The following is a 16,045-nucleotide window of genomic DNA, read 5'->3' on the forward strand; positions in this document are numbered from 1 at the left end:
CCAACCCCTGCAATTAATTTCTCTCTTCCCCCAAATTCCATATTTTAATCCAAAGTGTTAATATGATACTAGAAGTGGAGGTCACTGTAGCCTCTTCAGGGATAATACAGTTGAATTTGAATGAGTCTGCCTTCTAAGGGGTGTAGATTGTCTCTTGAAGAACAAGATTTGTCATGCATGTCAAAAGGTGCATTCTATGTGGGCCTAATCATCTTTCTAGAGACAGTACAATCTTCCTCCATAGAGTTTTCACATTGTTCTGCTCCTATGTCCATTAAGGTGATTAAATCCCATTTTGCAGTGTGAGGAAGTGTAATTGTAGTGCTGCTGTGGGGTATTGAGTCGAGAGAGAAGGGAAAAAAATAAATAAAAAATGTTGAAAGGAGAAAATGATACAGGGTCCAGGGACAGCACTAAATCCCCGCAGCAGATCCTGTGGAAAAAGATATTTTGGAAGTATCCGTTGGAAGAACTGTGTGCTTTGGCCCTACTGAGGATGGATGTTTGATGGCCAGCCGAGGGAAAGAAAAGCATGCTTTTGAGTTTGCATTCAGAAAGATTAATGATTTATGGCTTTAGTTATGTCCTACACCTTTCAACAAAAAGATCGTATTTCATTATTGGTGTCACCAGTGCAAACTCCCTGCTTTCAGTTGAAGAAGTGTGTTACATAACCAAACCAGTTCAGTAGCAGCCAAACACCCTGTACATTTGTACTGCTAATTCTGACTAGGATCTGAAAAGATAAAATCTCTACTTAAAATCATCTATATCTTTCACAAAATAAATGTTTGATGCAATCCATGAAACAAGTATTGCATAAGATCATCAAGCTCTGCTTAGATTTAACAGAGCAAGTGACTGGAATTCCAGTCCTCACAGTTGCAGACATCTGAATACTAAGCTATTTCTGTTTTCATCTTTTGGATGTAAAGGGAGTGTAGCAGTGTTGAAACAGCACTGGTACGTGGAGAGTTTATGCAGTGAATTTAGTAAGTATATTTTTGTCTGCTTTTTAGGTATTGAGTAGAGACGGTTTCATATTCTTTCTGTTCTATTCTGAGCAAGCTAAAATAACTTTTTTTTTTCCTATAATGTCTTGCATTTGGGATTTTATGTAAAACTTGTCTGATATGGTTTTCCTTCTGCAGTTTTCCTAGTGTAACAATAGTGCAGTGCTTAACTGGATTATTATTGTTATTTTTGTGCAGATTGGCCATGCTATCTGTTCTACTGTGGCACAAATTGAAAGAAGGAAATTTTATTTCTTTACTTAGAGGCTGCAGTCAATGGCAGAAGCTTCTGTGGAGGAATACTTGAAAATATAGGATAAAGTGAACTGATAGAAGAGGCTACATTTTGCAACAGTTACGAGAGATTGCGCCTATTGCCCGGAAAGAATTTAGGTTTAGGTTCCTACTTTGGGAACAATATGTATGAGTTGGCTACATTGACTCAATGAAAGTTTGATTCCATCCTAAAATCTTAAGTGTTCCTTGTTTTGTAGAATGAAAGTCATTACTAAGGTAATTAATGCAATCTATTAATAATGGGTGATTTTTGTTACATTCAAATTTAATATCTCTTATTACATACATGATGACAAAGTGAAACAAGGAATTAATTTGTATGGGAGAGCTGTAACTCTAATATTAGAAGTGCTTTGTTGAAACAGCAAATGGGTATGTTCATGTGTGAGGTTTTTTTTTAAATGGGTAATTACAGTTTAAGATCTTGAATGGAATATTTGATGGTTTCTTTGGGAGGGGTGCCAGCTGTCATATTTAGTATGCTGTTTCTCTTGTACCCAAGTGGGAATATGATACTCTTATAAATCAGGTTAACTACATCAAGAGGTTTGGAATTAACTATGATGTCATATCATCTAAGAAGTGCTAAATTGGAACAAATCTTTATCACAGATCCTACTTAATCCTTTTTATATTGCTTGTTATAAACAGATGGGTATTGCCATAGATGCAGATTATATGTAATATTATTATATATATTCCTCTATAGGGAAGACTTAGTCAGCAAGGGATTTGGTGTGGCCTTTGCTGCAGATATTTCTAATTGCAGCTGGGTGAATATGACATGAAGAATCAGCCAACATTTGCTTAAGTAAAAACTGAGAATTTGCTTAGGTGTTCATGACCATTTATATTAGTTTTCTGAATAAATCTATAAAATCAATATTGTGATTATGAAACACATTGAAGAAGTGAAGGAATAATTTGCCTAGTATTTGAGTTGGTCTGTGTTTCTTCAAAGGTTTTTGTTTGAAGAGTTTGAGATCCCTATGAAGTCTTTACTCATGTTCAGTTGCTTTAGTTTTAAATTGAAATTTGGCATAACATCAGAGAATAGAGGCTATGGTATATCAATCATCACAAACAGTATATAAGCATAATCAAGACTGATAGTTAACAACACTCAAAACCTAGAAACCCAAGATGAAACGAGCTATCACCTTTCCTCTTTAACAAACAAGATCTTTAGTAATTTTGGATTGATAGACCAAAGTTGCCAATATATCCTTTGGGGATTTTGCCTTCCACTTCTGTACAAACCTAACTGCAATCTCTTATCAAATCATCGCTCTATTTACAGCATGCCTTTCCTACTAGCAAGTGTCTAATTGACCTTTCTGAGATGAGGGAGTTCTGCCAGCACCCTGGAATCTCTCAGTCACTGTTTCACTACTTTCTCTATGAGGTTTCTTAGGGAAAAAGATACACAATGGTTAGTATGAAATGGCTTCTTGAGATTGTATATTTTATTTTATTTCTATAAGAAATAATAGTACTAACTCCTGGTGTGCAATATTTGCTCAAACAGGAAAACCTCAGTCCATGCAATATGCATTTTTTTGAGTTAACTTATTTGCAGCTTGTGTGTGTTTTTCTCAGGCTGTGGACTATAGAGTTTAAAACCAAGTGTAGTCTACAAAATATTTAGTTTATTTTATGCAGCATAGTGCTGGAAACTACTGCAAATGATTGCAAGTTTTGTAAACTTTTGGTTTTTTCTTGTTTTTTTTTTAATTTTCAAACTATTAATTTTGAAATATTTGCCATTCTACTTAATAATTTGTATTATTTATGTTAATTTTGGTCATGTGTGTTTAATATCATCGACCCAAATACTTCTGCCTGTTGCACTCAAACTAAATGACTATCTCATTTACTGTGTCCTACATTCTTTGCTTCTGTCTTGTGTTTGGTAATGTAATTGCATATGACAGGTGTCTCATTTTTAGCTGAGATGTGGAGGGGAAGGGTATTCACGTGACCACTCAAAAATGCGGATATTGGCTCAAAAAAGTTGCATGACTGTTAGATCATCAATTGGATTTTCTTCATTCTATTTTATACACAGGCATTGCTAAGTTAGCAGTATTAACATTTGCTGCTAAGAACTGATGAAACCAGTGAGTTGTTTCATTCTTTAGTTAAAAGCACGAGTTGTTCTCTGCAAGCCTGCCAGTTTAAGATCAGAGAGCAGTATTTTGACAGATACTCTTTTGTGTTTTAGATGTCAGTAGCAGGTTTTCATGTCCCTCTTGTCCAAGAAAGCAGAAAATCATCATGGAATTCCAGTGGCTAAATTGCTTTTTGTAACTGCAGCCAAATGATTTATTTGCTTCACATTTTGTTCAGTTGCAGTCATGTTGGTGTAAATGCTGCCTTCTCCCATCCCCAATATGTTATTTTAATGATGTTGAAAATCTGTCCTTTCAAAATGCATTTATTTAAATGATACGGCATGTTGTAGAGCGACAGAAGCAGAGTCAGTTGATCATTTAATGTTACTCTGAAATAAAAATTTCAGGTGACAATTGTCTCAGTTTTCCTAAAAATAATCTCTGAATCTCTAAAAGGCAGCAAGCAGCATCAAGGCATATGTATAATTGTAAATCAAATTTGGCTTAGGACCTCTGCTTACCTGATGTAATTTCCTGAATACCTTTCTGCATCCTTTGCAATTTCTTTTCCCTGTGTGTAACGAGATGCCTCTGTTTCTGCTTCACACAATCTTTTTCCCAGTGCCTTTGTTCACTTTTTGTCTTGCTATCTCGTTTCTTGTCCTTGTGCTTTCTGACTTTACTCCATAGAAGATTCCCAGCAACTCTATCCAGTATTTTGTTTTCTCTCAGCCTCATACTGTAATTATTCTTCATAGCTCTCAGCCACTGTGTCAATGAAATCTTTCCTACCCTCCCCCCCGCCAGTGGTAAAGAACTCTAATACCACTTTGCCAGGTGTTTGCCATCTTTTTGTTTGCATTTCTTGAAGGCAAATTTCTTCTAGGAGTACAGATACTCCCTTCCTTTAACAGAACCCTCATTTAAGAGAGTTGTAGGTAGAGACAGGGTTTGTGCTTGTAGGCAAAGGCAGATTTTGTTTGAAAATTATAGAAATAACAGGCAAAATAAATGCATGTAGTCACTTATTGCTTCGGTAAAGAAATAATAAAGACAGCTATAAAGCATAGGACTGTTATCTTCACCCATATCTGAATCTGTATGGAACCCGAAGGACTTGTAGAAGTAAAATTTGCTTTTCTTCCCCCACCCCCCAACTTTTTATTTTTTTACAAGTGCACTTACTAAAACTCATTGAAAGAGTTGGTAAATTGCGTATTACATCCTGAATTTACCATGTCTGAAGCAATAAGGGTGGTAAATGGAGGCAGATAGGCACGAAAATTAGAAAAACTGTAATGCTTTCAGCTCTTGTTGAACATCTAGATTGCTGAGAATATAAGTCTCTATGAAATCTACTGAAGAGGGGAGGAGAAGGCTTCTAAATTGCTCTTCAGGCAGTTAAGTGTCCCTTTATGCTTTTTGAAATTAGAGCAGTATCACAGAAACATGAGACAGACTTCTATGGTGGACAGTATTCTTATGAAGGTAAATTAAAATCTTTGTTTGTTGTTGTCAGATTACACTGATGGGTAAACTCTCTGCAATATATACATGGACACTCAGAGCAAAGTTCTAGAAATACTTGCAGACTGGGTGCAGCTCATTGGTCTTCTTTTTTTTGTTTTTTAATTGAACAACTGTGCATTTTTTTTAAAGCATGTTTGAGCTAATTATTGTCAAGCTACATGTGTAACAGTGATTACTTTCACTGCCCTAAGTACATCTGAGAAACAAGAAGATTCTTTGGGTTTATTATGTTATTAAACTAAATGACATTTGCTTCAGACTGTGCAGTTTTCTCCCTTTTTCTTAACTAGTAGGGATGTTCTTCCTCATATAGAGAAAGAAGGTTCCATGTTTGCAGCTGATGTCATCCCAGCTCAAGGTCTTCTATAATGTGAGACTCCTGTATAGCCTGCAGATGAACTTTTAAACTGTTCGCCCAAGTCACTGAAGCTGTAGCAACCACGAAGTATCTTTTAGTTGCACTAGATGAGGTGTCTGAGGTCTGGGGAGCTGGAGCTGTCCGTCACTTTGAGCCTGCGGGCCCCCTTAAGCATGAGTTAAATGATGATACAAATTTCTTCCTGTTGTAGCTACATGTATATAAGGCATGCATTGTTAAACCCATTGAATATAACAGCACTGCAGTTCATTTTGTTAGATGGTTGTGAGCTTAGTGTCTGCTATAAGTTAACTCAATCTCTGCCCAAAGCTTGGGGGAACCCTATCTAAGGTTTTGCAGCAAACAGATTTTTACCTTAATGCAACAGCATTAAAACAAAATAATGATAATGGGGAGCTCAGTATTCTGGGTTTTGTCAAGGTTTGACATAAACCCATAATCAAATCATTTTGCTTTGAATTTTTCTGTGTTCCATGGCTAAAATGAAGTCGAATACCTACTGGATGTTGGGGATTTATGTACATATAGGGGGGTATGTATCATGTATTTTTTGTAATGGTTTGTAAGCTTTGATTAAAAAATTTTCTAATTGTGAAACCTACTTAGTATTTGGAGAATAACGATTCTTATTTTGACTTTAATGCATTCACTACTTTTAATAAAGTATTTTCAAATAACTTATTTGGTTTTCTTCCAGATTGGTATTTTGGGTCAAATTCAGGTCTAAAGTGGACAGGTGCAGCACTATTGAATTGGTGTCTGTAGGCGGTTCCCCACCTTTGAATAGCTGTCACTCTTTCATTTGGGAATGGAGTTACTATCTTCCCCCTTTATGTGTATGGAAGAATGGCATTGAAACAACACTTTATGAGTCATATTATGTAAACAGTAGTTGATAAACCTCTTGGTGCTATATTTTACTACTGCATAGGAAAGCCAGGAATATTATTTTGATCCCAAAGTGATTACATGTCCAAACATGCTGCAAGAAGTTAACATTCCTCCTAAAGACACACAGACCATACACAGTGAAAGAACAACTTTATAGCTAATTGGAGGTTAGCTGGGTTCCTTTCTAAATTGGTTTTTCTCTGTTTTGCAGCGAATGGCTTTCCTCCTTACTGCGAATGACAAGATTTGCCATTCTCTTTTTTTTCTATTCCAAGGTTATTGCCCTCTGCTTGGTGATTATGTTCTGGCCATGTATGTCTGGCCTTCTCCAATATGATACTTCTGTTGTGTCTGTAACTATAGAGTTCCCCTGCCAAAGAGGGCTAGCAATACAGATGTACATACATTACGGGAATTTTCTGATACACGATGAATGCAGAGTGAAAACCTGTGAAAATTGTCATGAGAATTTGCTTCTGTAATTAATTCTGTAACTTGGGTTTGTTTAGGTGTTCTACTTATACTGAGGTTAGTATTTCTTAGAGTTCTTTAAAACTCATAAAACCCCTTAAATAAAAAGTCAAGGAAGCAAGCAAATGCTGGCATCTGATTCTTTGTCTTTGCAATTAGTACAAAATGAAAGGAAACGTGGGATTATGTTATTATTTTATGATGGAAGAAATATACTTTTTTTCTGTAGATTAATGGAATTTTATATTTATTAATGACATCATTTTGAATTTTTAGATTAAGATCACAGAAGAAAAGACTTGCCACAAAATTTGAATATAGAGGCTTGTAGCAAAGATCGTTGAAGAAACTTAATTTGCTTAACTGCATCATGACAATGGTAGTGGTTTTGGTTGGTAAACATCTTATAACTACATAACTACTTCTGGGACAGTTAGCTAGGCTGCCTGATGGGCACCCCACCCCTGTTCTCGAGGGTTCCCTGTAGAAAGAAGGGGTGGGGGGAAGGGGAAGAGAAGGCTGGAACATCTTTAATACTTAAAAACCCAGCACTTATTAGCTGGAGGAACAGTTCCATTCCATGTGTTGATTTTTGTAAAGCTTATTTTCTTGTCACTTCCATAATAGGCCTGTTACATTTTTGGGGTCATCTTTACTTCTGTCTACAGTAGGTCCCAACATTTACTCTATTTCCAGCTGTCACTAAGGAAAAACTTTGCTTTTCATTGAGGTATTTGTTGGCTTGTTGCAGCTGGTCACTGTGTGGGTTTGGGTTTTTTTCTGGTTTTGCGTTCTTTTTTTCCCCTTCCTTCCCCTCTCCATGCTTTTGTGCAGTTTTGCAGCATGTCTAGCACCCAGATTTTGGATCCATACTTTCTTTTGTCCTCAACAGACAATATTTTTTCATGTGTGAAAGAACACTTCTGGTACTTACGATGTATGTATGTAATTTGTTGCAGCTTTCTTGTGTATACAACAAAACCCTCTAGTTTCAAAGTTTGTCCTTAATTGAAGTCTGGCACAGCAGAATTTCTTGTTTTTCAATGGTTATTAAGCATGTTATCAAGATCTTGCAGAGACACCATCATAATCTTACCTGGCAGTATCCCTGAAGGCATTTTCCAAGCCTTCATTAGAAATTATTTTAAGAACCACAGAATCTGGAAGTGCATATGTCTGTATATCGTGTTTATACTTTCCGTTAATGTTACATTAAATGATGTTTGTCAGATGGTACTGTGAAAAGCATTGATTTGGAGTATTGATAGAATATCAGTCCTTCACTCTGTTGCTGTGTATTGTTCTTATCCATCTAAATTTACTAATGTGTTTATTTCTTCTTTCTGTCCCCTGTGTGAATAACAAAAGTTGCTGCGTGCAATCTTAAGCCCAGGTCGCCATGTGCAATCTTAAGCCCAGGTCATATATCATGTGGTTTTGCAGTTGCATATTTGAGAAATAGATACTCATTTCAGAGCTCCTTTCACAACCACTTTCTCAATGAAATGTAATGCAACTTCAGATTTGGAGGGGAGGAGGACAGAGTGAAAATAAACCTAGGTAAATGCTTGACTTACTATGCTTACATTAATGAACTTGATTGAACTGGATTGACCTCAAGGGAGCAGATTATTTTTTGTATGAATTTTACAGGGTGCTTTTTCTGGTGGGTTTCACATGAGACTCACTACAGTGGTATATTTTTTAGTGCTTCCGTATTTAGTCTTTCAGTTACTCTGAATCTGCTTGTGGCTTCCATTCCACATCAGGAAAGAACCCTATCCAACAGTCAAAAAACTCTCATGTGTGAGGGTAGTATTTCTTTTCATCACTGTTAAAAGTAACTGATATACTTAGCTACTCATCTAAAATCAATAGAACTTTTCTTGTAACCTAATGTTTCATGTAATCATAGAATAGTTTTGTTGAAAGAGACCTTAAAGATCCAACTTCTCTGCTGTGGCAGGGACACCTTCCACTAGACCAGGTTGCTCAAAGCCCCATCCAGCTTGGCCTTGTATTTTAAGATGGAATTGTTTTTTGTTTAATTTTGTTTAATTATTTTTTTTTTAATAATAGCTCAGTCAATGAAATTGCTCTTCTATAAACTTTCTTTTGCTTTCAGAAGTATTTCTTTACTTTATATCATCTTAATGTCATGAAAGTGCAATAGCAGTTCCTAACTTAAAATAACTATGGATAGAGAAGTACTGGAAGAAAATCCTACTGTTCATATGCAGTCTTCTGTGGGGGAGAGTTGGGAATAGAATTTTATCTAGAAATGCTTTGGTTTTGGTAAATATGTTAAGATATCCCTTAATACAGAGACAAGTTTTCAGGAATCCAAGGTCCCTGAGACCCAATGAAAAGTATGAAGCAGCAAAGTTTTCTCTTGGTGAAGAACAGTTGGGTTAGGGAACACTTGAAAAAAATCGGACATCGGTAAGTCCATGGGGCATAATGGATTGCACCCATGAGTGCTATGGGATCTGTCTGATGTTGTTGCAAGGCAACTTGACTGTCTTTGAAAGGCTGTGGTAATCCGGATGTTTCTGAGGACTGTTACCGCTGACTTCAAGAAGGGGAATTACAGGTTGGACAGCCTCAGGAGGTGAGGTGGTGTTGGAACAACTAATCCTGGAAACAGTTTCCAGAAATGTGAAGGACAAGAAGCTTATTTTAAGTATTCATTATGGTTTTATGAAGGGGAAATCATGCTTAACCAACCTGATAGTCTTCTGTAATGAGGTGACTGGTTTGATGAGTGAGAGGAGAGCAATGCATGATGTTTGCCTTATTTCAGTAAGATTTTTGATGCTATTTCTCACAATATTTTAATGAACAAGCAGGAAATATGAGTAAGCTAAGTGGACAGTGAGGTATATTGAAAACTGACTGGCTGGGCCCAGATAGTTGCATGAATTCCAGCTGGAGGCTGATTAATTCTTCCAGGTCAAAGCTATAAGCTGTAAAAGGGCACATTCAGTAATCTATTTTTTTTTTGTTTGTTTGTTTTCCTGCATTTATGATCAGCTTCACAAAGTCCCAGAGCTGTGTGTTTTCTTATCTACAGGTGTGAAGTAAAAGAAAGAGAGAAGGTGAATTTGGTCTTTTTGCTTCTTTTGGTTTGGTTAATGAGGTGTGGATCAGCTTTGTTCTGTTAACATCCCAGGTCACATTCATCTTGAAACTGCACCAAGTGGATTTAAGGAGGTGTTACATAAGAATGGTAAATAAAGCCTACATTTGGGTCAGAATTCATCATTACAGGTATTTATAGTTTCACTACCAATGCAGTCTTGCTACTGGAATATTTCAGGAACCCATTACCATCTAACCTAAACAAATCTGCTTTCTCTTAGCAGCATTTTGTTAACAGATGTAGCCCAGAGACTGAACTTTGCAAATTGTGCATTGGAATTGAGGCGTTTCAGCTAAATTCAATAAATGTTGACAACAGTTAACTAATTGCACAAGAAAATTATCACCAAATTGTGAGGAAATAAAGTTCTCATTTGTGATTGTGGTTTTTTTTTTTGTTTGTTTTCTCTTTCAGCCTGGAGCATCTTGGGGTTGTTGATATTTTAGAAGGGAAGGTGATACCATTTGACTTTAATTTTAGCTATTCAAATCTACAGTTCTTCTAAATCTTGCTATAAAGGGCTGCAGAAAAGGCAGCACGCATACTTGAAGACAAAAATTGTTACCAAATAGACTCACTTGCTAACTTTATTTCCTCAAAATAACAATTTTTCAAAAGTGTAGTATTTGAATGAACATTAAACAAATAGGCTAGAAAAGTTGAAACTTCATGTTAAAATTGCTCCACGCCGATGTAAATTATATATCCAGCATCTAAGTACTTAGCCTGTTCTCATTGACCTTGACAGCAATTACAGAGGTCGTATTTATCTATAGGGAGCTGGAGTCTGAACAATTTATTTACTATATTAGAAGCAAGGAGGCTTTACTTGTACATACACACAACTATGAGTTTTCCTTTTTAAAGTAAAATCTTCTGTGGATATTGCAAATACAGTTTTCATTTATACTGAGATCTTGTGAGTCTTGTGAAAGAAAATGCATAAGCCAGGATGTATGTCTTTTGTCTTTTAACTCCATGAGCATGAATCATGTTGAAGGGTGCCCTTTCGCTGTGATGTACCAAGAACAGCATTCTGTCTTGTGCCATGCACTCTTCAGTGTGCTGAGCAAAGATAAACAGCTACACAGGTAACTAGTCCTACTGGGGAATGGGAAGAGTATTCCTAGAACAGCTACCTGAGTATTTAATGGCTGTTTTTAGGAAAGTATAATTGTAGTTCAGGAAATGCTTCTTTAATATGGAATCATTAGTGGTTAGATATGGTAAAGAAAGTGTAGAACCAACCAGGATTAATTTTTTTGTATTTGAACTATGTATCCAATTTGTATTGATGAACAATGATTTTTATATACAGATTGACTTAAACTACAGGCGTTACCAATGCCCAAACTTAGTAATTAAAGAGGCCATGTAAATTGCCTTTTATTAAGCTTAGGCACTATCTTTCAGTAGTGCACTTTTGCTAATATTGAGTCTCTTTTTCTCTATTGCTCTTTCACTCTTCATTATTTCACTTTTTTTAATTGAAAGAACTTACTTTATTCTGTCCTTTTCATACAAAAAACATGAAGAAATGGTGACATGTTTTACAGAGGCCTCTTCTAACTTATTTTTGTGTAAGTACAGTGATGGATTGTTTTGAGTGCCAAAGTACAAATTTTCATTAGGTCAGGTGAAAACAAAGACAATTCAAGTTTCCTTCATCTGTTGTAATCAGAGCATCTCCATTGCCAAAGGGGAATAGCTACCCAGTACAGTTTCCATAGCAGCAAGTTGAGCCAATAATGATTTTCAGTGTAGTGTGTCTAATTGTAGAAGGTGAAACTCAAAATGCATGAAGAGGACTTCCTTCTCTTTCTATAGGGCCCTTTGTATAGTTTCTTTCTTGAGAAGTGTCCGGACTTTTACTTCCAAATGGGTTGAAGGCTGTGGGCACTTCTCTCACTGACTCTCAGGGCATTTTTGAATATTCTATCGGAAGGGTTTCAGCTTGTATTGAACATCTTACACCAGTCCTGCACAAAGAGCAGGATTTCTCCTAGACAATATTTTTTTTTTCCTAACAATTTCTTTGCACTTTATTTTTTAATAAAACCATGAAGAAGAGATATGAGAATGTTTTCTTTTGGGAAATTAAGTCTCTACATCACTTGCAGTTCAGATAAAAAAAGAGCTTAATGTATTCAGGAAAAAAAAATTAAGTTTAAGTTATCCTTCTTTGAGATTGTAATCTGTAGGAAATACAGGAGATCAATAGTTAATTCCCACACATATGTAGTTCAGATCCTCTTTCTTTTCTCAGATTCTTCATGAAGATGCCAATTGCAGAGATTAGTTTCAGAGAGGTATCTGGTGACAGCAAGGACTCAGCTACCAACTCCATGAAAGTTTTTCACTCAAATTTATACACTTTGTGTAGCACTAGCAACTCAGAATGGATTTCTGCAGATACCCTGGAGACACAGGGATCCTAGTTTCATTAGCATTCCTATGGTTTATTCATGATACATAGATGCCTTAGTTTGTCAAGGAGTAGCAAATGGGTATCAGCTCTTTTTTGCTATTATAATTTCAGTTGGCAGGTTAAACTATAATAGCAAGTAACTTTAGGTTTTTAATTTCTTTTATGTTGACCTGCCTAGGAAGTAGCATTTATTTTCTTTGATTAAAAAGAAGTAAAATGTAAGCTAGCGCTTCCTAATTAACTTTGTGCTGAAGAATAACTGCAAGTGACGAAGAAAGATTCTTAGAGACTTTTAGGATGGTAAAAATGTATTCCACAACTGATGTTCTGTATGGTATAGCATTCAGAAGAGGTGAATTAGTCTGCTGAATTTTAGTGCCTTATACTGAAAAGAACTCACTATCCTGCAAATATTTCAGTAGTTTGTACAAAGTTAATGTAGGGCATGTATTTTTTATGACTTATAATAGTATAAATATTTATTGAGGATTTCAATTTTGTAGTATCACTTTAGTATAAACTGTTAAGCTCTTATTATACAAGATCAATATTTAAGAATTGGATTTAGATATTTAATTTTACAAGATACATAGCTTTACTAAATGTAAAAATATTCCTTTGGTGTATGTTTTTCACCTTTAAACTGAGTACAAGTTCATTGTCCCTTGGAGGAAAAAGTAACATCTTCATTTGTGATCACAGTGCTTTTCATAGGTTACAACTAAGTGCTTTTTGACAACTTAGGCATGTCTTTGGCAACCAAAACATTTTGGTTTAGAGCTTGAATTCAGTAAAATAGCAAAAACTTGAGTGAACACAGACATCTTATGTCGTCACCCTATAAACTGAATTTGAGTAGTTTTCCATTATTTTTAGTAGTGGTGAAGTATTGTTTAAATTTCCAGAAGTCTGATATCCAAGTTAAAAATAATCAGTTACCAGTACATTCAGTAGCAGAAGAAGGAAGCTGTCTATAGCAAATTGATTCTTTCACTGTCATGAGCAGATTGCCCAATCCCTAAAAGTCGTCTTTTGTTCTACTCCATTGACTGTGAACTCTAACTTTGCTTCTGGAGATTTATTGCCACAGATAAGTTTTGTGGCAATAGCCTTTTGATCTCCTAGATCAAGATTGAATTATAATGCATACCAGACTCTTTCAAGTTTTGAATTTTCAGCTTTAGAGATGATTTTCTCTTTGGATAACTATTTTCAATGTATCTTTATTTTAAAATACCTTTTGCTTTGTATAATTTGCTCTAGTCTTCAAAGATATTTTGTACAACTTCTCAATAAATATTTACTCTTAATTAATAATGTGTAACAAAGTTATTTTGGGGTTAGACGTTCATAAAACTTCAAATGTTCAGTGTTACAGAACCAAATTTTTTCTAGCTTCTTAAGCATATTTCTCTTGTTTTATTTGTATGGGATTATTTTCACATACATGACAGATGGGTATATTGGCTAGAAAATCTTTATCAAGTAGCATACAAAAATATGTGGCAATGTACAGTGCCAGGATGATAGATGGTTTGGCAAAATGCTCATGACAGTATGTTTCAATCATATGTGGACTTAATTCTTCTCTTCAGATCTCACTGTTGAATTGTATGAGCCTAAATGAGGTCTGAATGTTTTTTGCCCTTTCTGTCATGGAACAAACTAAATGATAGATAGTGCATAAAAGCAGGGTGATTGATAGCATGACATGGAAGACATCTTTGTTTTCAAACACTGCAAATGTGAATGCTGACGGAATTTTTTGCTTTTATTTCTTAGGCCTTGCATTCGGACTGGTCAATTGCCTGACTTGTATTGCCTTCTGGAACACAAACAAGCTGTGCCAAGATTTCACCATGATGGCAGGTATGTGATGTATCCTACATACCTATGAGAGAGCCAGTTCTGTTACAACTTCTTAGTGATATGCTGTTTTTAGAGATGCAGCATACCACCACAATATCTGCCAGAAAGACAGTTTTTACTATTTTCTCAATCTGGCAGTCGTAGCAGTGTTTCTAGCTGAGCAGACCTCTGTGATTTTACACAGAGGTTATCACTAAAGATTGAATGGCCTTTCTTATAGTTGCTGGGTTTATCTGGTTATATTCAGAACTTTTCTTGCTGAAACATATTAATTTCTCTTCAGAAAGATGTATTTAATTACTTAGAAGGGAATCTAGATTTTTTAAAAAGTAATATATTACAATTTAATTCAACTGATACGGGAAATAAAAAAGAGAGAGGTTCCTCAAACACTTGTTTTATTTGTACAGAAAAAGGAGTCTGCACAGACTTGAGTAAATACAAATTTGAGCTAGCTGAAGGAATGATGTAACATTCATACATTTACAGATTTTTTTTTGTTACATTATTTTCTTTTACCTTTATTTTGAAATTCATGGCTTGTTGTGCCTTTTCCTCTAATTGTGCATCAGCTATTGATGGAATAGCAATCAAGTATGAGGAGGATCTTTTTTCTTTCTTTTTTAACGTCTCATTTAACAGAAATATTTCTCATGAAGCTTAATAAAAGATTTAACGTAATATAAAAATTCTGTCTTTCATGTGGTTCAGTTCATTTGCCTTGTAAAGAAGACATAAAGCATCTTTTTTACAGACTGCATTTTTCTCAGAACATTTTTAGTCATGTTTTTCTCCCAGTTGATTTTTTTTTCTGTGAATATCCCTTTCTAAAATTATGTGCCTGAAAAGCAAACCAAATAAATTTGATTACTCTAGAATATGTGCATTTTTTTTTTCCCAGACCCTCATGTACCTTTTAGTTCTCATTTTATCTTTTTTGTGTAGTTTAAAAATTATTTTTAATGTTAAGCAGGAATAAAATATACATAAATCAGTCAATTAAATGTTACTCATATTTTGTTACAAAAAAGGAGCCAGTGTTTCCTACTCCCAGGGAGTTCTGTAAAGGGCAATAGAAGCTAGTAATAAAAATATTTTCCATATTTTTGAATATTAAGATTTTTGAAGAAAGGCTGGGAATGTCATTCGAAGAGCCAGATTTCAGAATTTAGCCACCTCAGATATCTCAGATTTGATGTAGGTTTTCACTATCTTTGCAGTCATCTAAGTAAATTAGGATACTGAGAAGCAGTCATAGTAACAGAAACCTTAGATTTGTGTTGTGTAGTTTTAGTCATCTGAAATTTTGGTACCTCCCTCTGAAGGGGGAATGGTGACCCTGAAGTAGGTGCCCTCAACAGGCAGAATGAGTTTGCCCTTGGAAAGGCTGACTACAGAAAGAGGTGGAAAGACTGCCTTGGAATAGACGCCTACCTATAAAGGAGAGTTTGTATGCCTAAGTTTTTGACTGATGCAGGTAATGAGGTGAATCCCACTTTGGCTATTTTTAGGTTCAGGCTGTGAGTTATGCTTTCATTTTTTTGTTTTAATAAGATGTTAATCTCAATGAAATTGTTTGTACTTACATCATATAATCTGAATATTGTCCCCCATTTTTTCCTATCTGAAAGCAATATTGTCCCCCATTTTTTCCTCTCTATTCTCATATTTTTCCTGATTTATACTTGTTCATTCACCGAGCTTTAAAAATACAAACTGCAGATTTACTTGTACTTGAGAACTACATATGTATGCTTATAAGATAAAGTAAATGTTTGGACATGTTTCACACATCAGGAGTGCATAGTTTCCATGGTGATGTAATTCATATTGGTTGTATATTCATCTTGGTGGTACATATTCAACTCTGAAGTGTAGTCATGTCTATTGCATTCAAAACTACTGTAAGAT

The 16,045-nt window shown here is 35.4% G+C and overlaps 1 long non-coding RNA gene across 1 annotated transcript; it reads left to right on the forward strand.

Moving 5' to 3' along the window:
• The first annotated feature begins 884 nt into the window (after positions 1 to 884).
• On the forward strand, positions 885 to 15,753 carry LOC133281162 (uncharacterized). The gene is made up of 3 exons (XR_009747404.1): positions 885 to 992; positions 14,048 to 14,134; positions 15,429 to 15,753. It is a non-coding gene; the product is annotated as an uncharacterized LOC133281162 (long non-coding RNA).
• Positions 15,754 to 16,045: the final 292 nt, after the last annotated feature.

This window comes from Pezoporus flaviventris, unplaced genomic scaffold, assembly GCF_033815535.1.
Source record: "Pezoporus flaviventris isolate CSIRO_AGI_PZ_B2104156 unplaced genomic scaffold, CSIRO_AGI_Pfla_v1 ptg000096l, whole genome shotgun sequence".
NCBI lineage: Eukaryota > Metazoa > Chordata > Aves > Psittaciformes > Psittacidae > Pezoporus > Pezoporus flaviventris.